At 44.4% G+C, this 23,343-nt stretch overlaps 1 long non-coding RNA gene across 1 annotated transcript in view; it reads left to right on the top strand.

Moving 5' to 3' along the window:
* The window catches only part of LOC144800526 (uncharacterized), a 134,631-nt gene extending 123,599 nt beyond the window's left edge, over positions 1–11,032 (top strand). The window contains exon 2 of the long non-coding RNA XR_013604426.1: positions 8,733–11,032. This is a non-coding gene — a long non-coding RNA (uncharacterized LOC144800526). The remainder of the gene's footprint in view (positions 1–8,732) is intronic.
* Positions 11,033–23,343: the final 12,311 nt, after the last annotated feature.

The raw sequence follows: 23,343 nt of genomic DNA, 5'->3' as shown, positions 1-23,343 counted from the left end.
ACCCCACACACAACCCCCACACACAACCACACACGCCCCTCCACACACACACACACACACACACAACCCACCCCACACACACACAACCCACCCCACCCCCACAACCCCACACACACACCCCACACACACAACCCCATACACACACATCTCCACGCACACATCCCCACACACACATCCCCACACACACATCCCCACACACACACACAGCTACCCACCCCCCACACACACATGCCCCCATACACACCACCCCACACACAACCCCACCCACACCCACACCCCCACACACATCCACCCCCAGATAATGTACGTATTTTTGTATGGATCTGAAGAAAACCCACATGGTTGGTAATAGAGCATGAACAGGAGATTTGCACATTTGTGATATTACATTTGATATATTTACAATCACGTTACATTCCACACATATTTACAATTTTATGCACAGTGAGGTCAACTAATTTGCCCAGAATCACACATTTTAAAGTCAAATGCCCTGGTTGAACACTTCCAGAACGCTGATCATAGCCCTGATGAACTTTGCTGGCTGATCCTGGAAAAGGCCTCTCTGGGCCCAAAGTGAGGAAATATGGGGCACATACTAGATGTGAGGGAATGCAAATGCATGTCACTTCTTGACACCATCAATAATGGCCTTAATGAATCTGAAGTCAGCCATGGCCAACTAGCGTGTCTCTCGCATGAATGAGTAGCCACACACACGTGCATTGGTATTTTGGCAAATATTCACATAATACAGTGCGTTAACATCATCGTGGTTTACCTACCTTTACTCTGATATGTAGACAAGATACAATGTTTTCCTCCCTGACTGTATTCATGTATTTTGAAATGCTAATAGTGTGTAATATAGCAAGTATTTCTGCACTTGTATTCGCTATGATTTTGCCTCCCTCCGTGGAGTGGATACACCTCAATGATGTAATTTATTTTGTAGCATTCTGGATGTAATCATGTTTGTTACAGAATGCACATTGATAACACATGCTATGCAAATAAGAAACAACAGTTTCCTCCTTGACTATATCCCGACTGTATCAGTGTATTTTGACCGGCAGAAATGCTATTAATGCGTAGTATGGCAATTATTTCTGCACCAGCATTCGCTGTGTTTATATAATGGAACAATTTTTATAATCATTCGGTATGTAAATACATTTTTAACACAATGGGCATTGTAAAACACGGCTTACACCCAAATAGCTGGATGTAATATCCCCCAGTCCCCCTCCGTCGTGTGTGTCAGCCCCGGCTCAGACGGCTCCCGGGCACACACACAGCCGCTCCCGAGCACTTCACAGGTCTTTAAAAGACCATTTAACGTGCTAATAAGGCTTTGTTATTCATAATAGAGCCCCTGCAGTGCCACTCTGCCTGTTGCTGGAAGGCCTGCGGGGGTGATCTAAACAGAATGCTGATCGCGCGACACACCTACCCATGGGGCGCGACACAGTAACGTGTTGCGCCACACAGAAAGCTGTGCTGTAGTCTCATGGAACAGCACGATTGCACTTTGAGATACTCTCGAAAGCATTAGCCAATGTCATGTTCTTTAGAAGTTGCATTTTTTGCTCTTTCCAAAGGCATGGGTTTTACAGTGAACAACCTTTCCTCCGCATAAACCAGCAACTGCATCTTTACCAGTCCCACATGGCACTTTATGACAGTGAAGTCATGGCAGGGATTTTACACAAATGCACATAGCATTCCATAACATTATGGTGCTGATAGTTTTAATACATTTCTGAGAGACGGTGAACAGCCTTTGCTCCGCATGCACAAGTAACTGCATTTTTAACACACTCATTATGCACATTGCACTTCATGACAATAAAGTCCTGGTAGGAATGCTACATAATGCACATAGCACTTTACAAAATGATGGAGCTGAAAGTTTTAACTTATTCTTGATGAAGTGCTTATGTATTGTTAAACTTATGTAACATCTGAGTTACGAATGTAGCAACATTTCAGATTCACTCATAACTTTGGAGTAATGTAATAAATGTATCAAATTATGTGCAATACTTAGGAGTCTCCGGATTATGTGCAATATTTTACAACATCTGAGTAGTGAATGCAGTCTTTATAATTTGTGCAATTTAACGAAAATTGAGGGGGCCTCCCTGCAAGGTATGTAGAGGGGCCCCCTCCGGGCTCAATTAGGAGCTCTCCGGACAGAGTGCAGTGCCGAGGGGGGCCCCTGGAGCTTCGGGCCCGCCCGCACCGCGTGGGCTGCGGGGGCCTTTGTTACGCCCCTGAACATTCCCTGAAAAGGTGGACCCTCAGCGCCGTTCAAGCCCATTTCTTCAGCAGGTCCCAAAGTGGTGTGGGCCGAGCCCGAGAGAGACCGGATGGGCCCCCTCTCTGACATCTACCATTGGAGACCTGCCTACACCTAATGGTGCAATAGAAGACAGCTGTGCGCCCTGGGATACAATTGCTGCATGGTGGTGAGATACCTATGCCCTCCTGGGGTAAATCCAGCATTTTATCCTTCCCTCCATCTGTGGTGGGGTCACTTAATGATAAGATCATCAATGTAGAGGAGGAACTGGTGCTTCAAGTTAATATAGGAGAGGGTATTTCTAACCATGGCTCAGTTTCCTCTGCTTGTTGTAACTCTCTGAGCTCTGGTCCATCACTCACAAATGCCCTTGTCCCAGCGTATTGTTTCAGTGAGTAATGGTTACAAGGTTCCACGCTGCAAGTTAAAGCATTAGTTCACCAGACACGTTTCAAGGCTGTTTCTTCACCTGATGTGACAGTGTTAGATCCTCCATGCCCGAAAGAGATAAAAAAGAGAGTGGTACGCTCCCAAAACGAACTTGTCAAAAAGCTTTACTAATAAGGCCAAGTGTCTGCACGATCCATTTGAGACCCTGATTAATAACAAGGGCCATGTCTTGTTGGATACCTTTTACTTTAAGCTAATCGCTTATTAAGGGCCACTTCGAGTCCTATCATTATCGCCTTGGAAACAATGAACAATCAGTATTGGCCTTCAGGGAGAAATTAAAAACCGGTGTGCAGACTCAGCCTGACATTTTGCCCCACAGAATGAAGGCAGCTCTTCTGAATCCAATCTATGAGTAACCTGATAAGGGAGTCACCTGAGTGTGAAGTAAGGTTGGTCCACTAGCTGGGGAGAGAGTGCTAAAATCTACTCCCGAGCAAACGGTCTATACTTATTTACTTATAAAGTTTTGTATAGCGCGAAAAAGACCCATGAGGGTATCAGAGCGCTTTACAAAGTAAAAGTAAAAGTCAGTAACGTCAGCCATCACATTGGGTGAAACGACTTCCCTCACAAGATCATCAAGAGAACTTAAACAAACCCAAGTCCCTTCTTTCGAAGTCTCAGAAGCTGTCGGCTAGGGATGCGTATATCTTTGGCCCAGAGACCAACAACGCCAGATCTCACCAGCATAACTCAGATGGTTTATCTAGTGCAAAGCGAGGAGTCATCATTGACTTACCCCCCGATGCCACTCCCTACGTGTTTGTTTTAGGAAATGTGCCCCACTGGAAGATAATGCTTCAGAAAGTTATGTGTGACTTAAAAACAAGGATACTCGCTGGATAGGGTTGCACTCTACTCTGGGCCTTAACATTCATGAATGGATAAATATGGCAAGAAGGGTAAGTTGGCTGTGGAAAGACACAAAAAAATTGCTGGTGACTGTGGTGATAAACTATAACAAGCCTACTTTGGGGGTGTGTGTCCTGTAATCCATAGGACGGTCTAAAGCCACCCAACCTTCATCTATATTGCCTCTCCCTTTAGGTTATTTTTATAGGCCTGAGGTGGTATGTTCTGCGTCCTGGAAGTTTGTAAATCATTGTGGTAATGCTCCTAGGAGTGGTGGACCTGTCCCTTCATCACTGAAGATATCTAATAGATAAGAGCCTTTAGCTCTCTGGATTCATGTCATTGACTCAATCCAAGAACCTCATCATGCTGTTAAGCAGGAACTACATTTTCCCACTCAAAGATTCTCCTGCATCTAAATCTCATGATTCCAAACGTATAAATTTGATCATTGCAGGCCTTGCATCAAAGATTATGGCGACAATGTGGTTTAACTTTATCATGAAATATAATGGGGAGAGGAGTTGGCCTAACGGATTCTGGGCAAATCACTTAATCTCCCCGTGCCTAAAATGAAAGTGTGTCCTCATGTAACGTAACTGGTGCTATGTAAAGCGCTCTGATACCTGATTCGGTTCGGGTCTAGTTCGCGCTATATAAAACTCTGCAAAAAAAAAAATGTGATCTGTTTATACTTCCAATCAGCTTTTAATTGAGGGGTATAAATCCTGATGAATTTGTTATTTTTAACGTTGTTTATTTTTTAAAAACTGCTATGAGTCTAGGGCGTGCACGGGAAGATTGATTGTAGTTATCTCATTTTTACTGTGTTTTAGCGATTATGCACTGTTGTTTGTATTGTGGTGCTTTTATGGTTTTAAATGAATCCGAAAAAGCTTGATTTGATATTGTGATAGAGATAAAATGTTGGCCAGACGATGAATGACATGTGGAGATTGTATGGTTTGGCATATTGGGTCAATGCTAGCATCACTGAATGAGGGTCTTAAAATGAATGGAGAAAATTACTGTAAAAAATTATAGTCATTAATTGGTTCATTGAAATATTATGTGCTTTGCCATTGTGAACAGTACGCTCTATGGAGAATGATTTATTACAATAGAGTGATCTCGACACAGCATGTGATAAAATGAAGGATGTGAAAATCCAGAATTGTAGGCAGGTTGGTGGTCTAGTCGATGTTGGGCCAACACAATTGAAAAAGGGCATTGTAAATGTACAAAGGGAAGGACAAGAATGTATCACAGGCCAAATAGAAGGCAATGAGCCAAAACATGTTAGCCTTTTTGGCACTGCATGTTGCAAATAAAGCTTAATCAATGGACTAAGAAACTGTCCCCTTTTTGAAGTGGAGTCTGTGTTATACCCCTGGATTTGGTGCCACTGGATTATTGTCGAAAAGAAGACTGACAACATTTTGGAAATATATATGTGTCCATTTATTAATGACAATCACAAAAGAATTTGAGAAGCAATCCTGTGAAAACTGTGCAAGTCACAGCTTCAAAAGAATACTCATGGAAACTTTTGCGAATTCTGAAAATTTAAATTTCATACATTTACAACTGATCTAGGAATAAAGCTACAGGAGTACATTTGCCATGCAAGTTTGTGACTAAGAACACAAAGTTGTTAATCAAGACCATGACATAAATCTACACAATATAAAATGCAATGCGCAAATGTATGTGCTCAACATATAATTCAACAATTATAAAAATTCTTTAAAAAAAATATGTGCTAGCACTATGAGAACTGAAGGTCAAAACCTAAAAAGGGGGTGGGGTTGGAGCAAACATCGAGGGATCCATGGTAAGATAGTGCAATAAATTATTATGTGAAGTTTTCTATAGCATGTATTAGATACAGGTATGTTTTTATCTCCCTAAAGTGTTTAGTAACATTTATGAATCTAAACTGTTCTACAAAGAAGAACAAATAAACCATAACCCTGTCTGTGGAAATCAAGATCATCTTGGGAGGAAAGCTCTATAAAATAATACTAACAAGACATTGGTGATGGGTAAATGTGAGAAATTGGGTTTTTGATTGAGGGGGTGAATACCTTTCTCAAGCAACACCCACAAACCTTGTCAGGTTGAACCATAAAAAAACACTAAATTAACCTGTGCTTAACCCTCTGGTAGCTTGGCCCAAAGCAGTCAGTCTTAACTTGGAGGCAATGTATAAAGTATTTATGAAGCACACAGGCAGTATTATAATAAAAATACAACACAATATAAATTCCAAATTTAGATACACAGAGTAAAATTCAATAAATAAAATTAGACCAAAATGACAAAAATCCAACCAGCAGAACCAGAGATATGCAATGTGAAAAATGTATGTAAGTTATTTGCTCTGAAAAAGTTACCTTCTAAAAGTCTGGCGCAAAGATTCCAGTTAGTGGTGGAGGAGGCCGTGAGGTTTAGAGAGAGCATCACAGGCAGTTGACTCTGTTGTGGGAAGCTCTTTTAAAACATTGCAGACTGTCGTTGCTGGAGATTCATGTTGGCAATCACAGCAGGCTGCCGATGCTGTGGTGTGAAGTGCAAATCTTGCGTTGCTTGTGGTCATTGTAACGTGAAGAGTACAGTCCACTGGCGCTTCATGTTGGCAGTTCTTGCTGGTGGCAAGATCTTGTTAACTGGCCCATTCGCAGTTGTGAAGAGCACAGAATTACAAGATGTATCTTTTTCTTCACAAGAGGAGATCCACTGCTCCCTGCCAAGGGCCCAGACCTTGGGAGACACCATTTGGGATCACGAACTCCCTTCAGCAGATCTCAGAAGGGCTCAGGTAGGTCAGCTGGGCTGTGGCAGGGAGGCTTCTTGAGCTTGTTGTGTCCCAGTAGCACTGCACAGGAAGTCAGCCAACTGACCCTTGGAGTCACTCTGCCCCTGGGGTGAAGGTGCAGTCTTCCTTTCTCAGAGAGCAGGGAAGTCTGTAGTATCCATAGGTCCAGGAGTGTACTGAGGAGTGTGTCTGAGGGTCCGATGTTTATACCTGGTGCCAGCTTTGAAGTGGAAGAATTTACTGGAGTCCCCCCCACACAGATGGTTCTGCAATCTCCTACCTCTATGCCCTAGTCACAGGAGGTCTAGGGTCACAAAAGGCTAGTGTGAAGCGCTGTGTGTGTGTGTCCTGAGGCCGCTCCCCAGTGGCCTAAATGACCAGGTGTGAACCATAGGATTTTGCTAGATTAGAGACCAATGCAGGGTTTTTGGTTGTTTTTTTTCTTTTTTAATGCCATGTTTAAAAATTAGGTTGTTGTGTTTCCTTTTGCTTTGATTTCATACCATGATGCGATTAACGCTGCCACCCTGAAACCGGTCCAAGGATGCTTGCTTCCGGTCCAGGGAGGACCTGGCTTGGCAGTTTGGGCTGGACTGTTCACATGAGGCACAGGGTCAAGACTGATTTGCATATGGCCAGGTCTAAACTGGGGTGGCATTGTGAGCAAAACAAAGATGGATTTCACCCAGATCTCTTGACTGGGGGTGAATGTTTTGATTCGTTCTGCATTCCATCCATCAATTGTTTGCCATTTGCTTTCTTGCCCTAAGTGCGCTGGGTATGCCCAGACGTGGATCCCGGGCTCACTGTGCCACTGGACTCAAGCTATCCTGGCTGAAGAGAGGTGAAACCCTGAAACCGGTCCTAGGATGCTTGTTTCCGGTCCAGGGAGGACCTGGCTTGGCAGTTCGGGCTGGACTGTTCCCATGAGGCACAGGGTCAAGACTGATTTGCATATGGTCAGGTCCAAACTGGGGTGGCATGGTGAGCAAAACAATGATGGATTTAACCCAGATCTCTTGACTGGGGGTGAATGTTTTTATTTTGTTCTGCATTCCATCCATCAATTGTTTGTCTTTAGCCTCCGGGTTGTAGGCACAGAAGCTGTGTAGACTTGCCCATTGCCCTACGCAGCCGCCCAAGAGATTGTAGGCACCCAGCTGTGTAATTGTTGCCTTGGATTGCTTAATAAAAAGAATGGTTCCCTAAAGTGTAAGTGGGGCTGTGCACTGCTCCGCCCGATCCTTTCAACACCCAGTCCCCCTTGGTGACATTGTCTGGGAGGAATACACGAAGCCAACTGCCAACTACACCTAGTCATGTTACCCAGGATGCAGGCACCAAATGGTTAGGACAAGAAAATGCTAACTTCCTTAAAGTGACATTTTCCGAATTTTGACAAAAATTCAGATTTTACCATTAAAGAGGATTTTAAATTAAAATTCCTCGGACAACAAACATGATTTTCCCACTGGCTCCCAAAAAAACGTTATCACGCATTAAATGTAATAAGGCAACCCAATGTTATCCTATAGGGGAAGTAGGTCTTGCAGTAGTGAAAAACAAATGAAGAGCTATTCACTACCAGGAAATGTAAAACTCAAAAGTACATGTCCATATTTTTTAAATACACTGCACCCTGCTTTAGGGGCGTTTTAGGACCTGCCTTAGGAGTGACATATGTATTAAAAAGGAAGGTTCGGTTGGGCCAGGGGGTTATTTTACCAAGTTGAATTGGCAGTTTTAAACTGCACATAGGTTACAATTAGAGTTCTGAGACATGTTTTTTAAAGGACTACTTAAGTGGATGGCATAATATGTCCTGTAGGCCCACTACATGGTTGGGACATGTAGTACCACCTTACTAGGGACTTATAAGTAAATACATTAAATGTCCCCATTGGGTTTAAGCCAATTTTACCATGTTTAGGGAAGTGAGCGCAAGTACTTTAGTTAGCTGTGCTGAGGTACACGGAGTCCTAATCCCACCAAAAGCGAATTCCAGCAAAACAGGAGCAGTGAAAGCAAACAGTTTGGGGGGGGACCATCCTAAGGATGACAGGTTTAACAGTCAATATTCACTTGTATTACTCAATTAGCTGTATTCAATATTAACACATCACAATTGCTTTTAATATACCAAAAATGACTGCGCCAGACCGAGTAAAAAGTGTGACTGTAACACACCTGATGCTTGCTGATGACCTGTTGACATTTTTTTGTAGCAACATAACAAACAGCATAGAAAATGTTAAGCAGAACATTGATTTCCCACTGCTAACAACTACATTTTTTCTTTTACAGAGGTGGCCGTTGCATTTACCAGAGTCAGTCTGCACACCCTTAAGCTCACTGATGGTGGAATTCCGTGAACATCAAGGTCTCATCGTCCCCACCATCATGATGCCACACAGCTAAACTAATGAAGATATAAGCACAATAACCCAGTATTGACGGAACTCACAAACATATAACTGGACAATGGTGTTAGTCTATGGAGTGGACTCAGACCAACTCAAGAAGGCATTGCATGCCCCTTTACTAACATGAAATCTACAGGAGATCTAAGGAACCTCTCCAATTTCAGCTGACGTCAACCTACCCCACCACAATTTATTTAAAATTGGAGAACTTGAGGTAAATGGTCACCTGAGTGATTCTGTGAGGAAATTACTTTTCCTTGTTATCGACAATTGGGATTAAGGACGACTAGGAGGTATTCTCAACAAACTACTGAAATGTTTAATAATGAACATTCAGTGGCAGTAATATATTATACCTCTCAGCTGTATCTGATACCACTGATCATGGCACCCCAATACAACACACTTATTAAGGTTCTGTTTTTGCTGGTATATGTCTTCCACAAATTACTGCTATACTGACACAAGAAGGAGAAACAATGCCTTGAGGTGGAGAATAGTTCTATGACCACATGTTTTTCTTAGTATAAGGATTATAACCTTCAAGAACCTTATTTAAACTCTGTTTAGCCTGCGTATCCTTGAACACTATATGCTAAATTGCATATGACTCTCGCTAGGAAGTTTGCAGCAGCAGTAGGTATCAGAACAGCGTTAGTCCCTTTGGCCAGGGAAGACAAACAGCAAACCAATATTCACTTTGGGCTGCAAAGTTTTTAAAAATCTGATGCCTATTCAGAAGGTATTTGGAGAATCCAAGATATAGAGCATTGCAGTAGTCTAATCAGAATGAAATGATGACTTAAATTACCAATCCTTTTCCAATAAAAGGGAATGGAGGGGGAGGAGAGGAAGAATCTTTCTCAGCAACTTGTAAAGTTGAGAACAGGTAGAAACTGCTAAAGTGGACACCTACAAAATGAGGCACAGAAAAGAGACCTGGAACTCCACATATCAGGGGCCTACATTCTGACTGGATTGAGGAAAGGAAGACTACTTCAGCTCTGCCAAATAGAAGGATTCAATCTAGCCCTGCACTGGGTGGAGGGAGAGCAATACCCATCGGCTGAGCCTCTGGAGGAGACTTGAATAAGCATTGGTGTCTTTGGCCTGCTGACAGATCAAAAAGGATCTGAGCAATGAGGCCATCAACATCCCTGCTAACCGAATATAATAACGGCAGCTGTTGGACTTGGCCCTTTTTGGCAAGTTCACCCATAAACTTTTTTTTGCATTCTCCTAGCCTTTTTCTGTAACCTGGTGTTGGTGGGCAACTGCAACATGTGGGGCATATTTGTGTTATAGAGTCCCCCAGTGGGGCCCCGAGGTCACAGTCGTGCCAGGGCCCATTGTCCTTGTTCTCAGATGCGCCGCACCAGTGCACGCAGCTGCAACGTGTTTGCATAGTTCTTCATAGGGCACAGGGAGTGCCCAGGCCCCCGTTCTGTTCACAGCTGCACGGCCATTAGCGTCAGCTGCTACGTTTAGGCCACACTTCTTTGGGGGCATGGCAAAGGAGATAGGAGTGAGGTGCACTCCTCTGCCCCAGCGCAATGGCGCACTTTGGATTCCGCTGCCTTCGCAGCAGCCCTGACATTTTGCACATAGGGCATTTGAGCCACTTTGGGGACTGTTAGGTTTGTAGGCCGCCAGGCCCTAATGTGATTTATGTGGTGCTAGGAAATGTGATTCATGTACTATGATTTATGCACCCTGTTTCATGCCTCTAACTGTGGTTTATGTATGAGGTTATTTGCATACTATGCTTTATGCTAGTGAGATTATTCTCTACTGTGAGTTATACCCCTAATGTGAGTTATGCTTAGGAGGTTATTGTATAATGCGTTTAGACTTATGAGATGATTGCATAATTTGTTTATGCCGGTGAGATTGGCCCAGAGGAAATTTCACGCCTAAAGGTGATGCTGTGCATAATATGGTTTATGTTACAGGATTATGCGAAGTACAGTGTTTCCCAGTAATTACTGGCTGTGTTCTTTGTTTACTATTTGTTCTACATTTACTATGTTCACTTTGTGATGGTTCTGACAGTGGTCCAAGTGGCCCTGTCATGTGTATATAACCCCCTGTAAATATTACCCAGTGCCAGGTGGCACAATGTATATTATGTGATTACTATTCTAATGTGTTATGAGAATACAAAGGCTATTACTAATATAACCTTGTGTGGAGTTCCTTTTGCACTGTGCCTGGTATGTTATTGCTGTGTGCGTGATGCGCAAACGCTTTACACATTGCCTCTGGGATAGGCCTCACTGCTCAATGCCAAGCTACCAAGGGGGTGAGCAGTGGTAATCTTTGGCGTGTAACTCCCTTGCCGTGACTAGAGTGGTGGTCTCTGCCTGGCTGTGGCACAAGCCTTAGCCAATCAGAGATCCCATTTCTAACAGGAGCCATGAGGACTATCCCTGTACCGTAGGCATGGTTGTAGCCAGATTGGGTGGGGTCCTAAATAAATAAGGAAAGCACTAGAACTTACTCAAATCACCCCATTAGACTTTAAGTTAGACTTGGGCATGCAATCCATTGGTTAAGAATTTGGTTGATTATTGAGGTGGAACCCTTTAGAGTATGCCTTAGAGATATTCTGGATAGCCAAGGGGCGAGTAGAGAATACCATGGTTAAAATATATGTAACCGTTGTTAGCCTCCTTGGGCTTGATGGAGTTTTAGACTAACCCAGCCTCTATCACTTGCTCTTCTATCAAGGCCATGAAGACCCTTTTTTGAGAACACAAGGAGAGGAACTTGTTCCACTCAATCAACCTAGGTTCATTAAAAGATCAATTTATAGAGTTAAACCAACTTCTTTATTTGGAAATATATATATACATGATTTTGACCCGCCCTTTACGAAAGCACTTCACATAAGATTTAGGCTTGGTATCTTACAACTAGCAGACTTTATTGCTAAGTGGAAAGTCCCAATGAAAGGGAACAAACGTTGCCCAGCATGCAGTGAAGCAGAAGTAACTGAAGAGCGCCTTTTTATTCTTCTGCTCAAAATATTCTAGGCAGCACGAATGCTGGATTGTAACCCTGTGTCTCACCCTGGAAACATGCCAATTTCGGGTTGTATAGTGAATTTGCAGTTCGGATACCACATCCAATTTAGTATTCTCTATAGCTAAATATCTTGAGTGTATGTGGCCTACTTGGGCCAAATTCTATCTCCCCTGCCCCCTGTTGATTTACCATGACTTAACTGAACACAGATAATAAGGTCTGATATAAGCCTACCACTTGTATAACTTGGCTGGAGGGACAAATAGTAGACAATGGTATCCTTTGCTATAGCAACTTCATCAACGTTTGTCCAATAATTTTAACAATGCACCCTATTAATGTTGCCATCCTGAAGTTGTTTTATGTCACCTAGGGCTAGAAGGATTTGATTTGTTTTGATAGATTTTAACCAAGGTTGTTTCTAGTTTAAACTCTTTTACCTATAGTAAAATGTACCCCTCAAAGCAGAAGTACACTAAAGCTTTTGACCACTGAGTGGAATGCACGAGGACGATCCTATCAGTGTTTGTATGACTGACCTTACTAAAGTACTTTATTATGTATTATTTGTGTATTTTTAAACGATGTACGTAAAACTTTTTAATGTATAAACTGACAGGTTGTATGGTTTGAATCATGATTTTCTAACGTTTGGCATACTGAGTATATGCACAGGTTGAAACTGTTAATTGATTAAATTGCTACTTTGACTGGAATAAAGGGCATGAACATTGAAATTGATTAGACACCTTAGACTACCATTGTTTTTCTATTAAAAGAAGGGGAGGAGAGGAAGAAATCTGCTCAGCACTTTGACAAGTTAAGAGCAGGTAGAAACTGTTATAGTGTTTATGTCAATGTCAAATGTTCTTGTTAAGCGCACATATCACCGGAGAGGTCTCATTGTGCTAGGCAATAACAGCAGCGGAGAGGACAGCGACAGGAACAGTGAAGGCACGCTTACTGGGGAAAGAGCCAAGTTTTTAGTTCCCTACGAAAACATCTATGATCCACTATGGATGGGAAGTGTGATGGTAGCTTATTCCAGAGCATAGGGGCCAAATAGGAAAAGATCGGCCGCCATTTGGAGAAGTTTGAATGCGAGGTTGAACAAGGTACGATTTGGAACCAGACCTTAAAGATCTTCCAGGCGTGTCCCATTGAAGTTTTTTAGCTAAATAACTTGGGCCGGTGTCATACATTTTCCTGTGTGTAACACATAGGATTTTGAAAAGGCCTCTTCGCTGCACTGGAAGCCAATGAAGAGTTTTAAGATTTGGGGCGGAAGGCGATCTGGAAGGGAGATTGAGTATGAGTCTGTTTACAGTTAGTTTACAGTTATTTTAGCTAGCAAATGAAAGAGAGAGATTGGGCAGATGTTCTTTCTGGAAGATTACCACTTGCTTTAAGCTAGTAGATGCGGTTGTGGAACATTTAAGATTGTGGCAGATGATGGGGTCGCAAAATGAACAATATTTTCTTAAGATACGTAGATGGAGTAGGTCAAGATTTAAGCCAGTTCTGATGAGGTTGCGATCTTTGTTGGCCTCAGCTTCAGAGAAGGGGAAAAACATTCCAGGCATCAATAGGACTACTAGATGTTTACATTTTTTCATTGAAAAAGCTCGCACAGTTCATCACAGAGCTTTTGAAGCCAGGTCATGCGAATGTGCACTTAACTAGTATTTGAGCAGTGTCTACTGGAGCAGGACCACGGTTGATATGCATGCAGCTGCTTTCAGTCAGGAATGAAATACTGAAATGCGAGCCTTAGCAATTGCAAGTAGCTGAGACTATTTATAGAGCATTCCACTCATGACCTGTGTGTTTTCTTGGGTGTGACACTCTCAGTAAGATTGGCATGCCCCAATGTGAGCCTCATGCTGACTGTTTTACAGGACTCAAGCTATACCTCACTGACTTGTTTTTAGTAAAGAGAGGGTCTGGAAGGGAGAATGAGCATAGAAAGACAGAAAAGAAGATGAAATAGTCCATCATAAGTAAATGCAAGGTCTGACAGCAGTGGAAGGATACTTGCCATCTAATTACAGCATGGTGACAACAAAATGCTCCTTGGGCTGGGAAAACACAAGATCAGAGCAAGGAAGTAAGATAGACAAGTTAAGGGGACATCTGTAAACCATTAGTAAAAAGAAATGCATTGCACTACTGAGACACTGCTCCTCTCAGCATATACCCCGCAGCTTATCATTCCCATCCGGATGCGGCATGAAAACCTGACTAAGGAAATAATTCAGAAATCTTTCTCCAATCCTGGCACATACACTTGAATCTTTTTCCAGTTCTGGCATGGACACTTTGGAGCCCGCAACCCCCTGAATGAGTATACTTCTTCTTCATCACACCGAGGTGTACAAGTGTGCCAAACCTTTTTTGGGTGTTGCTTTTTCATCTCTTTTTACTATGGGCCCGATTCACAGAATGAATTTAAGACTCAATCCTAAACTTACTACTATTTTGGTATTCACAGAATGCACTTACTACTTTTGGCATTCACAGAATGAACTTACTACTTTTGGTATTCACAGAAGTTAGGATTTTGTCTTAAGTCTGTCTTAAGTTTGTTTTAAGACAAACTTAAGACTAAATCCTAACTTGTGTGAATACCAAAAGTAGTAAGTTCATTCTGTAAATGCCAAAAGTAGTAAGTGCATTCTGTGAATACCAAAATAGTAGTAAGTTTAGGATTGTGTCTTAAGTTCATTCTGTGAATCGGGCCCTTTGTGTTTAAAGATGTCCCCTTAAATTCTTGTCCTGAGGAGACCCTAGTATTTCATGTATGGGTCAAAATGTGATTGACACACTCAAGTAACAAACAAACAATGATGGATTAGACTGACAAAATAATGTATTAATTTGAGATCCTTTTTCTGTTGTTTGTTACCATTACATCAGCACATGCTCATGTTATGATTTTTGTCATTGTGTTGTGACTTTGGTACTGGAGACGCATTACACTGTGTTCTACTGTTTAAATGTCTTTATGATTAAGGGCCATAAGTATCAAGCCTTTTGTGATTCGCAAAGGCCGAAATTCGCAGAATTACGGCCTTTGCGAATAGCAAACAGCCTTTTTGCATGTTTTGGGATGTATGAAAGATTCCCAAAATAAGCAATTGCAAACTTGTGCGATTCCTTATTTTTCCATAGCATTTAGGGAATCGCAATTTTGCGATTCCTTAAATGCTATGTATGTAGCATTTTTGGCTTGCGAATTGTGGTTAAGCATTCGCAAATTACCACCAACTTGTAGTTGATGGTAACTTGCGAATTCTTCCAAAAATGCACAATTTGGCATTTTTAAAGGTGGCATGTGATGCACACACATGCCCATAGGGCATGTATGTGCGCCATATGAACACACATGTACATTTCAGGAGTGCAGCAGGGTGTCTTTGAGACACCCCTGCACCCTTGCAATAATTCTCAAATTGCGATTAGCAAATTGCGAATTCTCAATTTGAGAATTGTTGTGCATTCATTCCTATGGGCCTCCTGGCCCATAAGAATGCATTGGAAATTATTCCTTAATTGCGAATTCGCAAAATGCGAATTCGCAAATAAGGAAGCTTAAGGAATCGCTAAAAAAAGCGATTTTTTTCATATATATAATTTTGCAATTCCTAAATAGCGATTCCTTAAAAATCGCTATTTAGGAATCGCAAAATACTTTCTTGATACATATGGCCCTAAGTATTTGCAGTTGATACATAAAAAGGTCCAAATGGGAGTTTAAGACTACACTACAGACGGCAGTGGCAGGCCTAAAATATGTTTTAAAAGGCTACTATAGAAGGAGGCACAATGGGTGTTGCAGCCCACTACTAGCATTTCATTTACAGGTCCTGGGTACATGTGATACCATATACTAGGGACTTACATGTAATTTAAATATACAATTTAGACGTAGCACAATTTTACCATTTACCAAGCACAAAGTCCTAAAAGCGAACAAAAACGCGTTCAGCAAAGGAAGCCAGTGGAAGGAAAAAATCTGGGATGACCTTGCAGAGAGGACCAGGTCTAAAAGCTTATCAAAACAAAAACATCAGAAATAGACATTTGGTGAGACAGTGCTTAACCTCCTCAAATAAAGAGCAATACAAATCTAACCCCTTCCACACTTCAATAATTTTGTTACGCAATCTTGTCGCAGAGACAGCAATGGAAGAAATACACATGACAGAAAGTGGAACCCCGGCAGTGGGAGTCTTAGCAGATGCCATACTTTTGCATGAGGAGGACTGAGCGGACCTTGAAAAGATACGGATCATGTACATTTCTCTGACACTGAGCTAGTCATGTGTGAATCATCGCTTACAAGTGCCACTGTGAAAAAGATTCTGAGAACATCAGTAGCGCAAGTAGAGTGAAAGCCTAAGTACAACATGGGAGTACAAAATTGCTGTCATTAAATAGCATGATTTTTTTGTTAACTATAATGTAAATCAACAAAAATCATTAAAGGGTAAACTAGTTAACAGATGTTATTCTATGATGTCCAGATGCACCATTTTAAAAAGAAGTAAGGCAGTGAAGCTAGAAAATGAACCGAGAGTGCCCTTACTATAATATATTCAAGTAAATGTGATACTTACTGGTCACAAACATCTGGTGGCAATTTGCAACCAGTATTTTTGCAAATAGTAAAAGAATTTAGAGAACCAACCTATGTAACCCCTATGTGAATATAGGTTGCGTCATTAAAGTCTGATTCACAGTTGATTGCAATTGGACCTACCTCATGAATATTAATGAGGTAGACTGCAAAATGTGACTCACTCCGATAGGTGGCAATTACAGGGATGGTGGCCTGCTAGGATCATCAGACCACCAAGTCGGCTATCACCTTTCAATAATTTTCTTTTTTTTTTATCCATCTCATTTTACTTAAAGGAATAAAATGCTACGTTTAAAAATAAAATATGTATTTTTGTCCTCTGGACCACTGCCATCTCCCTAACCAACTTTTTTTTTCATTCATAAAGGGGAAGGATTCCGAAGAGGACCCCTTCCGTTTTGCAAATGCATTGCCACCACAACTCATGAGTTGGTAATTTGTCTATGCTTTGTGACTGGATTTCAGCGCAAAACATTGATAATTCTCACACTGAATTGCTGCATGGAAGAGATGCCTACAACATACAACACGCCTGTAGAAATCTGGGTCTGTATATACTATACCAAAATGTGGTAGAGTGTGCACAGAGTCCGGTGGAACACCAAAGGTAGGCTGAGGTAAAAGCAGATATCACCTTACTCTCTATTTGTGGTAATGTGAGCGAGCAGTAAGGATTTATCAGAGGGTAGTGTCAAGCATTTGTTGTACACACTCAGGCAAGACATGATGTCACACACTCAAAGACTGAACTCAGACCATTTTGTTTCTATAAAATATATTATTTCGTTATTTTATTTCTAGAACCAAGCCAAACTAGGTGCAGGTAAGTGAAATAATACTTTGCAAATTTGTATGCAGTGATTTACAGTTGAATGCAGGTTCAAATGCAGTTGGTTGATTTACAGGTAAGTCAATAATTAGAATTACTTTTCAGTTACTTTGTAGATTACAATACTCAATACTTCTTGGATTACTTTTTAAGTTACTTTTACTAATCAGTGTGATATGCCCAGATATCTAGATATCACATTGAGACATTTCCAGGACAAAAGGTAAGTAATTCACTTTCGGTACATTTGCATTTTTTTTCAGGTTTTCATACAAACCAACTCCATGCTTAGACGAATTATCAAAGAAAAGCATGCAATGCAATCCTATGGGTGGAAATTAAGTTATTGGTTTACAGGTAAGTACTTGTTTGTGGGAGTTGGTATTCTGGGGTTAGAACCAGGTTTCCCCCAGGGTCGAGGATGCACTCTCAGAACACCCTCAGTGGCGCTAGGGCAGCCGGGTGTAGAGTGCTGAGGCTCAAAGTTCTCCCATGGGGGATAGTGGTCCTCTGGTTGGTTGCTGCTCACGAGCAGGCCACAAGGTTGTGGGAGCATAGCTCCTGGATTTAAGCTCAGGGCAAAGGGGGGTTCAGTTGAGCACAACAGGTGCACCTACAGCGGCACATGGGCGGCTGGGTGGAGGGTGCTGTTTTGCATCGGATGCCCTGTTGTTTTCAATGGGAGTTGCCAGTTTTGGATTTTGGCGGGGTCTCTGTGCAGAGGCTGCAGGCGACGTCGGGGGGTCCTGGAGGGGGTCAACCCATGGTGGACTCGAACTCTGGAGCGCTGGGGGAACTCGCTGGGACTAGTGGGCCACTCAAATTTAGGCCGTAGGTGACGGGTGCAGTGGTGGTTCTAGGCATCAGGTTTCTTTGTCCTCCGAAGACTCAGAGTTTATCTTGGGAGTTTCTTTTGAACAGAGCTGGAAGAATGTCTTGTGGTGGCAGGCTTTTGTGTTCCAGTCATAGAACCCATCAGAGGCTGGTCGTTTTTCAGGGGGTACCTCCAACATGCCCTCTGAGTGAATTTTTCATTAAATCCCACACTGGCATCAGTGTGGGTATATTGTGCTAAGAAGTTTGATACCAAACTTCCCAAGAAAGCCATTATGGAGCTGTGGAGTTCGTAATGACAAACTCCCAGCACCATATACTCTTGATTGCCTGACTGCACTTACAATGTATAAGAATTGGTCTAGACACTGTAGGGGTAGAGGGCCGATACACCTGTACCCTCACCACTACTATAGTGCACCCAGCTAGAGGGGTGGCTGACCTATTCCAGGGCAGTGGGCATGGCACACAAGGTTGTGTGCCATGTTGACTCTTCATTTTGTTCTGCACCAAAACACGCAGCCTGCAATGGCAGTGTGTAAAGGTACAGGGCCTCTAAGGGTGGCACAATAAGTGCTGCAGCCCTTAAAGGCCTTCCCTGGCCACAGTACCCTTGGTACCCATGGTACCTTTTACATGGGACTAACATGTGGCCAGAGAGGTACCAACTGGGGGTACAGAGTACAGTTTTGGGAAAGAACGCAGACCATGGGAATCTGATTGGCAGGGACCCAGGGCACAACAAGTCAAAGTGCATCAGTAGTCTGTCACAAAAAGGGGTGGTTACTCTAACAGAAATCCAGCTCCTACACAAGCCCCCACTCCCCCGCCAAAGGCCAGAAGACTCAGCCAAACCTGAGAGTCTTCCTAGTCTTTCAGGCGAGGAAGAATAGAGGAAGTGGTCTGAAAGTTGCAGGGCCTACTCTGCCTTACATCCTTCTGTCCAGGTCAGTCCCTTTGGAGAGCTGGACTACCTCAACAGATTCAGGACCTATTTCCCAATGCTCCTTTCCTAGTTCTTAAGTGTCTTTACCCCATATTTTTAGTTTGGGTTCAGAGGTGTCTACCTCTGCAAATTCTAACCTAGCTAGGGTAAAAATTCAGCTTACCCACAGAGGTTAGCCACACTTTGAGTAACCCCACCATGACCAATAGGGAGAGGGGGCCTAACTTGCTATTTGGCTGGGGGCTAGGCCACCATGCCAAGGACAGTGCTGAGTCAGTGCCCAGAAGCACACCTTCATCTCTTCACTGGTAGGTGAAGTGGCTACCTTACAGGTTTCTTTGGGTTCCGGTGGCCTGTCTGCTGTTTTAGGGTAGGGGCCACTACACTTTGTAGTGAACACCCTTCTTCCACCCTCTGTTCTGTCAGCGGAGGAGCCGCCAACTTAGGCTGGACAGATGCCTGACTAATCAGGTCTTTTTGTTGGCTAGGGAGAACTTCACCAGTGGCAATTTAAGAGTTCTCCCATACAGGGATAGAATCTCCCTGACCCACTGGAACTGTGGCTAACAGTTGTCCACCTTTCCTACGCTGTCTCTTCTTTTTTCTTTGGGGCTTATCTGTACTAACTGCAGGTTCAGCCCCCCCCCCCCCCCCACCCAGATTCCTTGGATGAGGTCTGGCACTGGACAATTACCTCTCTTTGTCTCAGACCTACCTCTGGGTGGTCATTCCCAAGGAGTCAATCAAGGGGGAGGTCTTTATTGACTACCATCTTTCTCCAACTAAGGGACCAGCTATTTCTAGGGGCACTACAGCCACAGGCCGAACAGTGACCTCCCCTAGGATAGTCCTTACTCTTTTTGTTTCCCCTGGGACATACTGGTTTTATAGAACCAACCTGTCATGCACCACAGTGTGACTGGCACAGGTATCTCTCAGGGCAGTGTGCATGGGATTCCATTCACCAATAGGTGGTGGTAGTATCTACTCCCCTCCAGAATCTCCAACTCACCTTTTAGGTCAATCTTCCAGTTTAAGGCTAAGAGGACTTCCTCATCTGAGGAACCACCCCCCAAAGCTACACTGGCAACCCCTGGAGCTACACTAGGGGATTGGGTGTTAGGACAGCTAGGGTGCTTGGTGTGGTGTTCTGTCTTTTGACAGGTGTGACACCATACCTTGTTGGGATCCCAACTCTTACCTTGGTACCCAGTTTTAGTTTGTGAGATGTCTTTGGGCCCACCATCCTGGACAGGTTTTTGGGGGGATACCTGGGACTCCTTACTTTTATCTTTAGGCTGCTTGCGGTCTTTCCTCTGGGGAGATTTTGTAACCCCTTTCTTTTGGTCACCTCCAGTGGAGGTCCTGGTCACCCTTTTCTTGACACAGTGGTCTGCCTTCTTTCCCAATAATTCTTGGAGAGAAATTAGACCTAGGTCTACCAGATACTGATGCAACTGTTCATCAATGCAATTACTTAATATGTGTGCTTTCATAAACAAATTATAAAGACCATCATAATCTTGCACTTTACTTCCAGTCAACCAGCCACCTAGTGTTTTCAAAAGTCTACAAATTCCATCCAGGGCTGGCTCTGGGTTTTGTGAGTCCCCTGAATCTAATTCTATACTTCTCAGTAGTGACTCCATATCCCTTAATCAGGGTGCCCTTCATGACTTCATAAGACTCTGCTGCTGCCCCACTAAGGGCCAGAAGTGTGTATCTGCACGTACCAGAGAACAGTTCCCAAAGGAGTGCCCACTAGTGAGTTTTCTTTACTTTTCTGGCTTCACAAGCCCTCTCAAAGGCTATAGATTTTGGGATCATAAGATTGCTCTCTGACCCTAATTATTAAGTTGCTGTCACCCCTGATGGGTGCTAGGCCCATCTCTGCTCTTTCTTTTTCTAGAGCCAGGAGTCTGGTTTCTAGGTCTAATCTTCTGTCCAACCGTACTAAAAGGTTGGTCTCTTCATTGTGGCTGTCCACAAAGGACTCAGAGGCACCCGGCCTACCTGTGTGGGATCTAGGTGCTGTGAGTTGTATTCTAGGATTGAGGGGCAATGCGGCCCTTCTCTCCCTAAGAAGTGGTGGTGGGGGTTGGGAGGTAGCCTCACACCCTCTATCTTCCCCTTCTGAAAGGTTTTTAACATTCTCAGAGGGATGGTCCTTAGCATACCCTGCCAACAGCTCCTGGAGCTATTGTTTGGAGGGATAGCACCTCATGTTAATATATTTAAGTTTAGATAGTGTTGGACCCGGTCTCGTGGCGTGGTCCTACCCCCCCCCACATGGCAGGCCCTGGACGACATCGGCCCTCCATCGACCCGCTGTCGCCCCCCCTGAAACTACCCTCCACGAACTCTCGACAAGAGCAGCCCCCCTGGCAACCCACGGCTCTCCCCCTGGAACCCGGCGAACCCTGCTCGCCCCAACCCTGCCGGTCTGGCCACCACCCCGGGCCGCCATTTCAGGCCGACTCCATCTTGGGCCCATCACGTCCCGAGCACGTGGCCTCGGCCCGGCCGCGGCCCCAGCAAAGCCCCGACATCGAGGCACCAAGATCCGCCCAGGTGGTAGAGTGGCCACTTGACGGATCCCGGAGGAGGGGAGTTCTGATGGCCCTCCAGCCGTCCCCGGACGCCTGGTATCGATCGCCCTCCGGCCTCCCTGGGCGCTGGCTCCACCCCCCTGCTGGGTGTCTGGAACCTCTCATCCCGGCCCCTCTGACCCCCAGGCGCGAGGGTCCGGACATCAAAGGACTCCAGTCCTATATCTGGGCCAGCCCTGGATTAGGACTCCAGTTGTATCTTGGAGTCGAAGCCCTGCTGACCTCGTCGCGGCTGATCCTGATAAGAACTCTCGTACTTGGAACCTGGAACCTCGGAGCCCTGCTGACGCTGTCACGGCCTGAGATCGCTGAACCATCCTCGGAGCCCTGCTGACGCTGTCGCGGCCCGACATCGCTGAACCATCCTCGGAGCCCTGCTGACGCTGTTGCGGCCCGACATCGCTGAACCATCCTCGGAGACCTGCTGACGACGTCGCGGCTCCTTGCACCCCCCAGCTCGAGGATTGAGAGCTGTGCGCAGGGTATCCTAGTACCAGTTGGTACCCAGAATGTCCCGCTACCCCCTTCCCTCTGATACCGAGACTTTAAGGATCCCTCGATCCCTGTGTACATATTGCTACAAGAACTTGCCTTTATTCTTTATATAAAGACTCTTAAGAATCTACTCTCGTGTGGTGTCCCTTTGTAGTGGTGTGATTGCTCGGCTGTTACGATTGCAGGAGAGGAGCCTCGCCATGGAGGCCTCTCGACGGCGCTCGGCCTAGTCCATAAGGAGAGGTGGGTCTCGGGGTGGTCAGTCAGACATCTTCTGTCTCCCCTGGGATCGCCTTTCTAACATTGGTGGCAGGCGACGAGATCCGAGCCGACGCAAATCGTACAGCGAGTAACTCGCCCACTACTAACAGAGACACACAGCAACCATGAGTACTAAAGAAGCCGGAACGACCGCAGAGTTCCAGAAGGAGCTATTGGAGGAGTACACCCATAAAGAACTCAAACAATTTTGCAAAGACTTAGGTATCGCTACCACCGGACTGAGCACCAAAGAGGATTTTAAAGAAGCGCTGCAAACATGGGTGGAGGCCGGAGCGACACCACCCCAAACCGAAGGTGACACGGTCCCAGACGTGCCCCAGGAAACCATAACAGCACCAGCGGAAGAAAGAACCGCCAACATAGACACGGGCCTCTCCCACGAAGACGCCCGAGAGCGCGAGAGAAGCCGGCTCCCTGAGTTGGAGCTCGCCCGACTCCGGCTGGACGGAGAACTCCAGCCAGCGGAAAAGAAAATGGCCCTTGAGCAACTACGGCTGCAAGGAGACCTGGAGGAGAGACGGAGGCAGAGAGAATTGGAAGAAAAGAAAATCACGTTTGAGCACGAGCGTGGCCTCAAAGAACTGGAGATCAAGGCCAAGAGCGAAGAAGCTGGCGCCGCGGTGAACCGAAGCCCCCCGCCTCCTGCCGACACGAAGGTCCACATTCCCAAGGACGTCGTCAAAGAATACTATAAAAATTACGACATCCAGCAGTGGTTTAAGGCCTACGAAGTCGCCATGACCGCGTACCGCATCCCCCGAAAAGATTGGGGTGCCGGCTTATGGGGGAAATTCGTCAGCGAAGGAAGAGACACCCTGCTGGAACTAG

Source organism: Lissotriton helveticus, chromosome 1_2 (assembly GCF_964261635.1).
Source record: "Lissotriton helveticus chromosome 1_2, aLisHel1.1, whole genome shotgun sequence".
Lineage (NCBI taxonomy): Eukaryota > Metazoa > Chordata > Amphibia > Caudata > Salamandridae > Lissotriton > Lissotriton helveticus.
Note: the sequence above shows the minus strand (reverse complement) of the source record. Positions and strands in the feature narration are given on the sequence as shown.